We start from the raw sequence: 14,582 nt of genomic DNA, 5'->3' as shown, positions 1-14,582 counted from the left end.
CAGCAGCAGGCCCTCGCCCATAATGTTTTATATGGTCAGATCAGCAGCAGGCACTCGCCCCTAATGTTTTAGAGAGTCAGCTCAGCAGCAGACACTCACCCTGAATGTTTTAGCTGGTCAGCTCCGCAGCAGGCCCTCGCCCATAATGTTTTAGATGGCCGACTCAGCTGCAGGCCTTCGCCCATAATGTTTTGGATGGTCAGCTCAGCAGCAGGCCCTCGCCCATAATTTATTCCATGGTCAGCTCAGCAGCAGGCTCTCAACCATAATTTTTTCGATGCTCAACTCAGCAGCAGGTCCTCGCCCATAATTTATTGCATGGTCAGCTCAGCAGCAGGCCCTCAACCATAATTTTCTCGATGCTCAACTCAGCAGCAGGTCCTCGCCCATAATGTTTTAGATGGTCAGCTCGGCAGCAGGCGCTTGCCCATAATGTTTTAGATGGTCAGCTCAGCAGCAGGCCCTTGCTGATTATATTTTAGATGGTCAGATCAGCAGCAGGCACTCGGTCCTAATGTTTTAGAGAGTCAGCTCAGCAGCAGACACTCACCCCTTATGTTTTAGCTGGTCAGCTCAGCAGCAGGCCCTCGCCCATAATGTTTTAGATGGCCAACTGAGCTGCAGGCCCTCACCCATAATGTTTTAGATGGTCAGCTCAGCAGCAGGCCTTCGCCCATAATGTTTTAGATGGTCAGCTCAGCAGCAGGCCCTCGCCCATAATGTTTTAGATGATTAGCTCAGCAGCAGGCCCTCGCCTATAATTTATTCCATGGTCAACTCAGCAGCAGGTCCTCGCCCATAATTTTTTCCATGGTCAGCTCAGCAGCAGGCACTCGTAACTAATGTTTTAGAGAGTCAGCTCAGCAGCAAACCCTCAACCATAATTTTTTCCATGGTCAGATCAGCAGCAGGCACTCGCCCCTAATGTTTTAGAGAGTCAGCTCAGCAGCAGACTCTCACCCCTAATGTTTTAGATGGTCAACTCAGAAGCCCATCATTTTTTACATGGTCAGATCAGCAGCAGGCCCTCGCCCCTAATGTTTTATATGGTCAGCTCAGCATCAAGCCCTCGCCCATAATGTTTTAGATTGTCAGCTCAGCAGCAAGCACTCGCCCAGAATGGTTTAGATGGTCAGCTAAGCATCAAGCCCTCGCCCATAATGTTTTAGATGGTCAGATCAGCAGCAGGCACTCGCCCATAATGGTTTAGATGGTCAGCTAAGCAGCAGGCACTCGCCGATAATGTTTTAGATGGTCAGCTAAGCAGCAGGCACTCGCCCATAATGTTTTAGATGGTCAGATCAGCAGCAGGCTCTCGCCCCTAATGTTTTAGATGGTCAGCTCAGCAGCAGGCACTCGCCCATAATGTTTTCGATTCAATAGTTTTTATTAAAGTTTTGCAGCATACAAGAAACATGCCGGGCATACCCGGGAAACACAGGTATAAGGAAGCTAACATAGTAACCAACATGAAAAGAACAAAAGTGGTGCAATTGGAGGGTATAATCTAATGGAATATGAATACCATGCCAGGAGAAGAGGAGTATTAGCTGGACTAAAGGGGCATTGCTGCCTAAAAGATATAGCCAAGTGGCAAACAAGTGGATTGAGACAAAATATAAGTAAGTAAGTAGATCTGATCACTAAGGCCTGGTGAGGGGAAGGAAGAGAACAGTATGGGGAGGCCGACCAGTGGCACCAATTTTGTTGACAGCGGGAAAATCCACCATTACCCATAGAGAGAATCTTCTCATAGGAGTAAGTAATGTTAAGTGCTGATATCAATTTGAATGTTCAGGCATGTCAGAGGTTTTCCATCTCCTTGGCAACAGCAATTTTGCTGTAACACAGAATATACATAACAAAGCCCTAAATGGGACCGGCACCAGGTTGACCCCAATAAACAAAAGGACCAATTGTGGAGACCAATCTATCTCAGTCTGCACAATCTGGCCCAACAGGTCTCGGCATGCGGACCAGGAAGGCTGGATGATGGGGCATCGCCATAGGATATGGAATAGGGTTCCCTTACTCCTGCATCCCCTTCAACACTGATTAAAAACAGAAGTGTACATGATCGCCAATCTGTCTGGTGTGTAATACCAACGTAAGACCGTTTTTATCGCCGATGCTATATGTGGTGTACATTTCAGATGTTGATGCATCACTCTGAGGGCACTGAGCCATTCTACGTCAGTGAGGGACGTGTTCAAATCTTTTTCCCAACTAGTCATGGGGTGAGTCCCCCATAATGTTTTAGATAGTCAGATCAGCAGTAGGCCCTCGCCCATAATGTTTTAGAAGGTCAGATCAGCAGCAGGCACTTGCCCATAATGTTTTAGAGAGTCAGCTCAGCAGCAGACCCTCACCCCTAATGTTTTAGATGGTCAGCTCAGCAGCAGGCCCTCGCCCATAATGTTTTAGATGGTCAGCACAGCAGCAGGCCCTCGCCCATAATGTTTTAGATGGTCAGCTCAGCAGCAGGCCCTCGCCCATAACTTTTTCCATGGTTAGCTCAGCAGCAGGCCCTCGCCCCTAATGTTTTAGATGGTCAGCTCAGCAGCAGGCCCTCGCCCATAATGTTTTAGATGGTCAGATCAGCAGCAGGCACTCACCTCTAATGTTTTGGAGAGTCAGCTCAGCAGCAGACCCTCACCCCTAATGTTTTAGATGGTCAGCTCGGTAGCAGGCACTCACCCATAATGTTTTAGATGGTCAGCTCAGCAGCAGACCCTCGCCCATAATTTTCTCCATGGTTAGCTCAGCAGCAGGCCCTCGCCCCTAATGTTTTAGATGGTCAGCTCAGCAGCAAGCGCTCGCACATAATGTTTTAGATTGTCAGCTCAGCAGCAGGCTCTCGCCCATAATGTTTTAGATGATCAGATCAGCAGCAGGCCCTCGCCCCTAATGTTTTAGATGATCAGATCAGCAGCAGACACTCGCCCCTAATGTTTTAGAGAGTCAGCTCAACAGCAGACCCTCACCCCTAATGTTTTTGAGGGTCACCAGCAGGCCATCAATCATAATTTTTCATGGGTGTGTATGATTCCCTCCTTTATGTGTAATAAAGGGCGTATTGGAGTGCCGATTCCTTGTAATTTTTGGCAGCCCTTTCACTTAGTGCATAGGCTTATTGAATGTAGGAGTCCCAGTACCTGAACAATTGTACCACAATGTGAGGGAGCCCCTCCTTTATGTGATATACAGGTTGTATCGGAGGTGCCTCTTCCTCGTACTTTTTAGCAGCACTTGCACTTTATATACAAGTAAATATACGGGAAAGAATTTGTCCAAAAATTTTTCCTCTAAAATCTATTTTATCTTCGGTTTTGTGCGTATTATTGTCAGTCAGTAAAATTAGCATATTACTTGGACAACATCGTTCCCAGCAGCAACCTGGGAGTCCAAGATACATCCAGACATCCTCCCCATGCTGTTCCCGAACCATTTCAGTGTTGTTTCCATCAATTTCTGACCTGTGAACCAGACACCCTCCCCTCTTCAGAGCAGGGGGTGCCTGGTTTAATGCTCAGGTTCTCCCATTGATTTCTATTGTGCTCGGGAGCTCGGTAGAGCACCCGAGCACCCAGAGGTGTTCTACTTGAGCACCTGAGCACTTTGGTGCTCGATCAACACTAATGAATATGTCATATTAAATGTTAAAGAAAAGAAAATTAGATATTAAAATGGCATTTGGTCACGCCATTGAGAGGCAGACTGTAGGCAGGACTTTTACTGGTGTTAATTATTGTCAGCTTCTATTGCAGGAACGTTTTCAAAAGAAGTTAGAGCAGCGTGGTACTGTACAAGGTCCCCTGGGCCCAATAAATATCCATTGCCATGCCTGCACTCACTTTACAATACAAAAATGTGCATTGACACGTCTGCCTTCCCAGAGGTCCCCCAGCAGCTGCTTGCTTTCCTGCAAGTTGCTGGCTGGCTATGTAAAATAAACATCAGTGACAGCTTCACATCCACTGCACGCTTATTTACTGTAAACAAATATAATATGGTATTTTCGCAATTTTCACGATATTTTAGCCAAGGATAGAAGACCTTTTAAACTTTCATAAACATTTATTGATATTATCGTATTTCCCACACAATAAGACACACTTTTTTCCCCTAAAAGTGAAGCGAATACTAATGAGAACTTGCATTATGGAAGCGCTCACTAATACACAGTAGGACAGGGGAGTAGTGAATATGGCACTCCTTATGCTAGCCTTACTCATTGCTCCCTAGTCTTTTGCAGGGCATGTATGTAGTCAGGACTCTGTGCTGTGTCCTGACTACATACAAGACACTGTGCAACGTCAGTTCACAATGCAGAGCGGCAGAAGACTAGGCAGCAGTGAGTGCAGGAAGAGCGCGCTGGATCTATTATTTTCCACCTGGAACAGGAGAAGTAAGTTAATTTATTTTATGTCTCATCTGAGGTCGGATGGGGGTCTGATGAGGAATGGGGTCTAATCTGAGGTCTGAAGGGGGTCTGATCTGAGGTCTGATGAGGAATGGGGGTCTGATCTAAGCTCTGATGGGGGTCTATCAGTGTATTATACAATATATTATGCAAGATAACGGGTAGTTACAGCAAATGCAATACTGCAGTAAGGCCATTTTTACACCCGTGGTGTGCTATTTAACACACTGTATATTGCTGCAAGGTCATTTTTATACCAGTAATATTGAACGCGTAGATCAAAGACACTTTACCACAAACATTGCATTGTTATATTTGTGATATGAGATACATTACTGCATCAGACCGTGTAGTTCAAAGACAATTCTTTGCAAAAAATATACCCGTGATATGATATGATGCGTTCTTAATTCAAATACATTTTACTACAAACCTTGCATTGCTATATTCGTGTTAGCAGATGCATTACTATATCAGTCCACTTATTTCAAAGATATTTAACCACAATAATTGAATTGCAGTGCTCTGTGATATATTGTTATACCTGTGCTATAATTGAACGCATAGTTCAAAGACATTATACTACCACAAACATTCCGCTGTAATATCCACATTAGTGGAGGCATTACTGCATCAGACCATGTAGTTCAAAGATATTTCACCACGAAAAATCCATTGTTATATCCGTGATATAGTTGAATATATAGTTCAGACATTTTACCGCATATGTTCCATTGTTATATTTGTGTTAGAGGATGCATTACTGAATCATACCATATAGTTCAAAGACATTTTACTACAAGATTGCATTGTTATTTCTGTGATATACTTGAATGCATAGTTTAAAAATATTTTACTGCAAAAGGTGCATTATTTCTAAAGTAAATTGTCAATACCAGTGTGCAGTGTGTTTTTAGAAGGGGAGAGAGATTAATTGCACCTCTGTCTTAAAATTGCAGAAAACAACACTTGCAATTTTGCTAGTATCATTTAATAATAGCAGTCACATCCATCTGACCCATAGTAGTAGGAAGCCACAGTTCTCCCTGGCTTCTGATGGGTTCCACATTATTATTATGAATAAAGAGCATGAGATTGTGGACATCCCGTCCACAATCTCATGCTCTTTATTCATAATAATATGCCTCACACCTCCTCTCAGTCACAGCTGGATGATGTGGAGGTCAGCTATGAGTCTGACACTGTGCCTTGGAGACAGGGGTCACAACATTACTCCTGCTTCTCCCCAGAGAAGCCTTTCAGTTTCAGTTTTACTCTCTCTGTCATCACTTCCCCCTCCTAGTGTGGATCCTTCTTTTTTTCTAAAAAGAGGCAAAAAACCCACTATGCAATATGGAAAATAATCAAGAGAGTCTTCCTGTTGTATGAGTTGTGTGAGATCAGGCAGTTTTTTGACTGCCATGGAGAGGAGGTTCAGGAGGGATTCTATGCATAGTTTTGGTGGTGGTAGTAGCGGAACTTATAGCCAAGATGGTGGTGGTAGGTCACTCAGGGCAATAACAGAGAAGAGAATGGGGAGGGGAGCCAAGGAGCCCACGGTGGCATATCATAGTCTGATAATACTAACAAGGAGGAATCTGATAATGACTGTGTGTTGGACAGGACTTGAGAGAGGGATTGGGGTGCAGAGGAGGGTGGTGGCAGAGGCAGGAATAAGGAGCAGAAGCAACATACCCCCAAAAACTGCCAGGGCCAGATCTGCATTTGTTCTGCTCAGTTTGGGAACTGGTAATGTCACTTATACTGTGGGATCAGGCACAAAATGTGTCAGACCTCTGCCAAACTTGGCTGCCTCTAGTTCTATATAGAGTATACGAGTATCTAATGTCTGGCAGTTTTTCTCTAAAGTGCTTGAAGGCAAAAAACATGGCAATGTGCAAGTGCTGCAGGATTAAAATAAGACATCGGTATTCAAACACAAATATAGGCCCCACTGCTCTATTGCACCACATGAAGTGGCATCACCCGATCCAGTGGGAAAATAGAAGTGGCCACTAGCCAGCACAACAACAGTGTCCTCCTTCTTCTAGTCTCCTTTGCAACAGCTAGGCTCCATTCACATGCCAAACAGTACACTTTTCATTGTCATTAGTGTTGATCAAGCACCAAAGTGCTCGGGTGCTCGAGTAGAACACCTCGGGTCGCACAATGGAAGTCAATGGGAGAACCCGAGCATTAAACTAGGCACCCCCTGCTCTAAAGAGGGGAGTGTGTCTGGTTCACATGAAAAGGTCAGAAATTGATGGAAACACAACTGAAATGGTTCGGAAGCAGTATGGGGAGGATGTCTGGATGCATCTTGGACTCCCAGGTCGCTGCTGGGAACGATGTTGTCCAAGTAGTACGCCACTTTTACAGACTGACAATAATTTTCACAAAACCGAAGATAAAATCGATTTTAGAGGAAAAATTGTAAATTTACTTGTATATAAAGTGCAAGTGCTGCCAAAAATTACAAGGAAGAGGCAGTCTGATACAACCTGTATATCACATAAAGGAGGGGCTCATTCACATTGTGGTACAATTGTTCAGGTAGTGGGACTCCAACACTCATAAAGCCTATGCACTAAGTGAAAGGGCTGCCAGAAATTACAAGGAACCGGCGCTCCAATACACCCTTTATTACACATAAAGGAGGGAATCATACACACCCATGAAAAATTATGATTGATGGCCTGCTGGTGACCGTCTAAAACATTAGGAGCAAAGGCCTGCTGTTGACCCTCTAAAATATTAGGGGCGAGGGCCTGCTACTTATCTGACCATCTAAAACATTAGGGGTGAGGGTCTGCTGCTGAGCTGACCATCTAAAATATTAGGGGTGAGGGTCTGCTGCTGATCTGACCTTCTAAAACAATAGGGGTGAGGGTCTGCTGCTGATCTGACCATCTAAAACTTTAGGGGTGAGGGTCTCCTACTGATCTGACCTTCTAAAACACTAGGGGTGAGTGTTTGCTGCTGATCTAACCATGGGAAAAATTATGGGAGAGGGCCTGTTGCTGAGCTGACCATCTAAAACATTAGTAGTGAGGGTCTGCTGCTGAGCTGACTCTCTAAAACCTTTGGGGTGAGTGCCTGCTGCTGATATGACCATGGAAAAAGATATGGGCGAGGGCCTGCTGTTGAGCTGACCATCGAAAAAATTATGGTTGAGGGCCTGCTACTGAGCTGACCCTCTAAAACATTAGGAGCAAGGGCAGCCTAATAAGCATGTTGATATGATGAAGGAGGAGGAGGAGGAGGACGAGAAATGGAAGATTGAACCATATACCCTTTTTTGTGGTGGAAGGGGTGCATGGGAATACAGTGTAAAAGTCACATTTAAAGTGCCTTTATGTTCAGCCGCTTTCCTCTGGTGGAGTACAGAAGTCACTGGCAATCCAGGCCTTGTTTATTTTGATAAGAGTTAACCGCTCAGCATTTTCAGTTGACAGGCAGATGCGCTTATCAGTTATTATGCCCCCAGCAGCACTAAATACCCGCTCTGTCAAAACGCTGGCAGCAGGCTTGCCAGCACCTCCAAGGCGTAGAGCGCCAGTTCATGCCACGTGTACAGCTTTGACACACAATAGTTGTAAGGCACAGAGGGATCATTGAGGACGCAGACACAGTCTGCTACGTACTCCTTCACCATCTTCCAAAATGTTTCCCTCCTTGTGACAGTAGGCCGCGCATCAGGGTGAGGGTGCTGGTGGGGTGTCATGAAACTGTCCCAGTCCTTGGATAGTGTTTCTCTGCCTCTGTTGAAACTGATGTGTGTTCCCCTCGTCTCCCCTCCTTGGTTGCCCAAGGAACTAAGTACTCTGTTGCCAGCGTTGTCAGATGGAAATTTTTGGAGCAATTTTTCCACAAGGACCTTCTGGTATTGCACCATTTTGCTAGTCCTCTCCACCACAGGAATGAGAGAAGTTCTCTTTGTAGCGGAGGTCGAGAAGGGTGAACAACTAGAAATCGGTGTTGGCCAAAATGCGTACAAAGCGAGGGTCACGGGAAAGGCAGCATAACATAAAGTCAACCATGTGTGCCAGAGTCCCAACAGATAAGACTTCGCTGTCCTCATCAGGAGGGTGACTCTCAATCTCCTCATGCTCTCCCTACTCTTCTTCCCATCCACGCTGAACCGATGGAATAAACCTGCTATGGGCACTACCCTCTGTAGCGGAGGTAACTATCTCCTGCTCCTCCTCCTCTTCATCCGATTCTCGCTGAGAAGACGGAATGAGGGTGGTCTGGCTATCACCCTGTGTACTGTCTTCCCCCATTTCCACCTCTTCCACATTCAAAGCATCCGCCTTCATTGTGAGCAGTGAGCGTTTCAGTAGATACAGAAGTGGGATGGTTACGATGATAATAGCGGCATCGTCGCTCATCATCTGTGTTAATTCCTCAAAGTTGCGTAAAACCTCACAGAGGTCAGACATCCATGCCCACTCTTCGCTTGTGAAGAGTTGAAGCTGATAGTGCTATATATTAGTTTATGGAATATTCGTCATTTTTTCCATCTGAACACGATTCCTCCCTGCTTCTTGCTTGTGGGCCAATGAGTCAAGGCCCACAAACAACTTAAGCGGGGAGGAATCATGAATTCAGATGGAAAAAAATGACGAATATTCTAAAAAATCTAATATATAGCACTATATTCAATATAGTGCTATATATTCGTAATGACTATTCGTAATTTTTTTTAATCTGCACACGATTCCTCCCTGCTTCTTGCTTGTGGGCCAATGAGTCATTGTCCCAAAAGCAACTTAAGCAGGGAGAAATCATGACTTCAGATGGGAAAAAATGACGAATATTCAAAAAAATTTATATATAGCACTACTGTATATTAAATATAGTGCTATATATTTGTTTTTTAGAATATTCGTCATTTTTTTCCATTTGAAGTCATGATTCTTCCCTGCTTAAGTTGCTTGTGGGACAATGACTCATTGGCCCACAAGCAAGAAGCAGGGAGAAATCGTGTGCAGATGAAAAAAATGCCGAATATTCGTCATTACGAATATATAGCACTATATTCTAAATATTCGAGAATTCTCGAAGTGCCGATATTCGAGATTAAAATTCGCTATTCGAATATTCGCCCTCAACACTACTATAAAATTTTTGTTGGGTAAAATAGGCAGAACTGGTCCTGGCATGAATACCTTCTTTTTCCTCAAGGTAATGAATGCCATAGGGTAGGGCATATGCCCTCCTTATATACAGGAATATTTTCTTATGTGTTAGAGAGGTCTTTGGGCTTCTTCAGTCACCAGGGCCCAGCTTCAACTGCTACTTCTGCAGAACTTACAACTAAACACCCCATGCTTTGAGGATCTGCACACAGAAAATTATTATAATGCCACTTGGGGACGTGTCACTGCTGAGGCCAGTTACTAGCAGCAGCAAAGCATGTGACCACATCTGGAAGTTTACATACATGGAACTGGAAGGATCCAACCATCGTTGTTGGAACAGAATAGCGGGGAACAGTTGAGTACCTTTTTTATTTTAGGTACAGCTCTGTTTTGGCCCAAGCTAAAACGAAGGTTGAAACTGGAAAACCACTTTAAAGGGCATCTGTCAGACTTGTACCAATGAAACTGGCTCACCTGCTGGATGTACGCTTGGCAGCTGAAGGCATCTGTGTTGGTCCCATGTTCATATGTGCCCAAATTGCTGAGGAAAAGTTTTAATATATGCAAATGAGCCCCTGGGAGCATAGGGGTTATTACCATTAGACCTAGACCTAGGTTCTGCTCTGTCTGCAACTGCCTCAACCTCTATACTTTGATTAACAAGACCATGTGTGATGATATTTTCATTGGCTAGCCCTGTCAATCACAGTGGAGAGGACACTACAGTTGCAGAGAGAGCAGAGTCTCTAGGAGTAATAGCAATGCCCATGTTGCTCCTAGAGGCTTATTTGCACATAGTAAAACATATTTTTTCAGCAATTCAGGCAGATTTGAACATGGGACCAACACAGATGTCTTCAGCTGACAAGTGTATGCTGCAAGATGCCCTTTAAGGACTATGTATAATGCTCTGTTAGTGTATGTTCACACATGGAAAATGGTCTTTGGAAAAAATCTGAAGTGTATATTCTGAGGAATCTGCAGCATCAGAGGCTAGCCCTTGGATTTTTTCCACAGTTTGAATGCCATGGGTAAGATCAAGGATTATCCGCATTCAGTGGGGTAATCCAGCAACGTGTTTTTCGGGTAGTTTGCACATGGAAACTGTGCCAAGAAATCTCTTTTTTTTCCCTGTGGTTTGATGTAGGTTTGAACAGAAAACAATTGAAGGAGGATACCGCACTGATTTTGGCGCGAGATATGGTAGGAAATCCATACAGAAAATCCGACATGTGAACAAGCCCTAACAAACATAAAGTTTCTTTCTGTGCTTGTTCCTGTTCCATCGTCACCTCCTTCCCTCCCCCTTGACAAGTTTGAGTTTCTTATTATTGGAGGGCTGTAGAAGCTTATAACTAGTGTTGTATTCCCCCAGTGTCATTGAGCAAGTCGACACTTGAAGTCTGCCTGGTGGAATTAAGACGAGCGACATCCAGGTGTTTTCGCCTAGAGTACAAACTTAAACTTAAACCTTTAATCCCCCACTGTTTTATAGTCATGGTGTTCCTCAGTAAATGTCTGCCTTTCCAATATTTACTGCACTTTCTGACAGTGTTTCAGAATATCAGGGGAAGCCAACACCCTGGGTGCCTTATTTTACTGTAAATGAAATAATGGCATTTTTCCCTCCTGTCTAATCCTGTCCTCACAGCTGTTACGTATAGGAATATTAATATTAAATTATACTGGGTTTTAGATTCCAGGAAAATTAAGTAGAAGGGGCACATGTCTTGGATGGAGGGGATGTATGAAAACCAAAGCACAAGAAAGATTGATAAAGTACAATAGTCCTATAAATGTATCCTTGCTATAAACCTACTGTGAGTTTACATGTAAGGCTGGGTTCACATCACGTTTTTGCTATCTGTTTAACCTATACATTGGGAAAAAAGGATACAAAAGCGTAACACAAAACACTTTACTATCCTGCAGAGTCTGGTAAAAAAACATATCCGCTAATGTATTTTTTTATTTTTTATGGAACTCTATGGTGAATCGATGCCACTGTACAGCATCTGTCCGAGGCATCTATTTAACCTATACTTTTTTTGTGTACGTTAAACGGGTGGCAAAAAACGCAATGTGAACCCAGCAAAACAAACTTCATATCAAGAAGAAAAAAGGACATGTATGGCCAGATATGATGTCTTATGTGGTACCTTCTGATGCGTTACCTCATGTTGTATCATATAGAGTCCAAATAATATATACAATCTACAAATAACACAGAATTAATGAACTGGAATGAGGATGGAGATGTAGGTGGACAAAGTGTAGGACTACCAGCCAGTAGAACCTCCTTCAGTAATCAAAAGGAGTATGGATCTTTGCAAAAATTAGAGAGGAAACATTTTTCTCCTTTACATTAAATGGCTTCAATTTGGGTTCTCTTCTGCTGCCATTACAGTGTCATACACAAGGCCCACCAGAAGAACCAGTGGTAACCTGTTGGGCCAGTCTGGCCCCAATATCACCGCAATAACAGCCGATCTGTGGATTTTTTAACCTACTTCGTGAAAAGAACAACTACGGTATATTGAGGCAGCAACATCTATGTGATAGCCTACGTGTACACTAGGGGATAGGTATGCAAACACCAACTAATAATATAGTATTACAGTGCCCGGTATGGCACATTTTTGTAAGAAATATATGAAAATCTGATCTTTCTGAGCTAGGGCAAATAACACTAGAAATTATCTAACTGTATAGTAAGTACATTGTAGGAAAAAAAGGTATATAACATCTAAGGAGAGATGTGAAACCATACTGAACACATTAGATACAGTAGATGACCTGTAAAGTTATTTGTCTATAAGGACCAATTTTTATCATTTCACTGGAAGTTCAAAAAGAGAATGCTCGATTGATACTCATCTGGAATGCTGACCTCATCTCATGAACCCTGACACTCAGATGTTAAAATGGTTCCTTTCCCCCCTCCCCCCCATATTCCTTTTCCACTAACTTCCTTCTAACTTGAGGTTGATATGGGCTTAAGTTGCATGTTTCTTAAATGCGGCCACCTGTGCCAAGTTCTACTGGTAACCTGGGACTTAATGTGGGAAACCATCAAGTTTCAGAATCCCACAAAAACCCATAATCTAGTCAGTAGCAATTTTATAACAGCTGATGTAATTAATCTCTTTCTTCCAGCTAGCATGTTGCAGTAAGAAATGTAGCCTTCCGTATTCATTGTAAAAATATTCTAAAAAAACTATGAAAAAAGTTCAGAAAAATAAAAAAAATTGGTCTATTATTTAATTTCTTCAATGTTGAAAGTGACAGATATGGGAGACTTTTATGCCCAGAGCAGCACATGTATAGTTTATACAATCTTTTTTTGACTGCGTTTGGCATACAGGTGAACCTGATAATGGCAACTGTTCTGTTGGCATATGACAATTTTTAATTTTAAAGCTGGGTCTGATTTGTCTAATTGTGCACCAAGCTTCTAAAGTTCACTTTTTTTTATAGTAAGAGTAGCCTAGACCTACACGCCTCAAAAGGCCCCCTACAAATTACAGTACTGTTGTCTGAACCTGCAGAGAATGGCAGATTTGGCTGACAGTCTAATGTGTGTGGGAAACTCCCAACAGAGTGTATATTTTTGCCCCCAAACCTTTTGTTCTCCCAGGAAATAAGCCATCACCAGAAGTTACGGGCAACGGTTTTGCACGTCTCTCCCTATTGAATACACATTTATCTGAAGGCAATATATGTATATGTGTATGGGGAAGTGAGTAGGGAACTGGAAGAGATAACTGTCGGCCAAATTATAGATTGAATGTGTATGGAGGACTGTAGGCTGAGTTCACATACAGTTGTGTCCATCAAGTTGCTTTATGCCTGAGCTAGACCACCAATGACATTTTTGTGCACTTTGTCCAGCATCCAGATATAACTGGACTAGGTTAACGGGAACCCTAAGGGTACTTTCACACTTGCGTTAAACTTTTCCGGTATTAAGGTTCCGTCCTAGGGGCTCAATACCGGGATAAAACTGATCAGTTTTATCCTAATTCATTCTGAACGGAGAGCAATCCATTCAGTATGCATCAGGATGTCTTCAGTTCAGTCACTGTACGGTTTTTGGATGGAGAAAATACCGTAGCATGCTGCAGTATTTTCTCCGTCCAAAATTCCGGAACACTTGCATTAATGCCGGATCCAGCCCCAAGTGTTCCGGAAAAATGGATCCGATTTTGCGGTCTGCGCATGCGCAGACCTTTAAAAATGTAAAGAAAAAGGTAAATACTGGATCAGTTTTTCCGGATGACAACCGGAGAGACGGATCCGATATTGGAATGCATTTGTGAGGCGGATCCGCATCCGGATCCGTCTACAAATGGTATCAGTTTGCATACAGATTGCCGGATCTGGCAGGCAGTTCCGGCGACGGAACTGTCTTCCGGAATCCAACAACGCAAGTGTGAAAGTACCCTAAATCATCAGGGATTGGAGTTAGGGAATTGTTGTGAGCAAGTGCTCAGAGTTATAATGAGTTCCTGTCCATAATAATTAATCTCTTTTTACAGTACTTTTTCTGAAGCATGTGCATGCCAACCATACTGAACACTCAAGCCGGGCAGACTTGTCTGGATCTAGAACAAACATACAACACAAAACGGTTTCCAGACTGACTATGATCATTGTGAAATGCTGGAGTACAATTATTGATCTATCTGACAGTGTTTGTGACCCAGAGAGGCTTTGAACAATTTTTATGTTTGTTATTTCCTTTCATGACCTGTTGCCACTGCTGTCTCACATCAAAGAATAAAAAATTCAAGATATTTAAAAAAAATATTTAGAAGAAACAAAAATCAAACATGCCAGCTGCTGGCAAAAGTGTCTCAAGTCAGGAGCAGACGAGGAAGAGTGTTAGTTACGGTAAATGATCCTATTTATTGCTATGATTATCATGAAGACAAAGGTTCTTTCTGTATTTTACGTGTCGTTTTCCTCCCTGACATGAAGGAAACGTGTTGGACCGGCCACCACTTAAGTAAAGT

At 43.2% G+C, this 14,582-nt stretch overlaps 1 protein-coding gene across 1 annotated transcript in view; it reads left to right on the top strand.

Annotated features, from left to right (window-relative positions):
• Positions 1-14,320, top strand: part of NTF3 (neurotrophin 3) — a 139,760-nt gene extending 125,440 nt beyond the window's left edge. The window contains exon 2 of the transcript XR_005780393.1: positions 14,106-14,320. The gene's annotated coding sequence lies outside the window, so the exon portion shown is untranslated. The remainder of the gene's footprint in view (positions 1-14,105) is intronic.
• Positions 14,321-14,582: the final 262 nt, after the last annotated feature.

The sequence above is a fragment of the Bufo bufo genome, chromosome 1 (assembly GCF_905171765.1).
Source record: "Bufo bufo chromosome 1, aBufBuf1.1, whole genome shotgun sequence".
NCBI classification, from domain to species: Eukaryota; Metazoa; Chordata; class Amphibia; order Anura; family Bufonidae; genus Bufo; species Bufo bufo.
The sequence above is the reverse complement of the archived record's forward strand: the minus strand, read 5'-3'. Positions and strand labels throughout refer to the sequence as shown.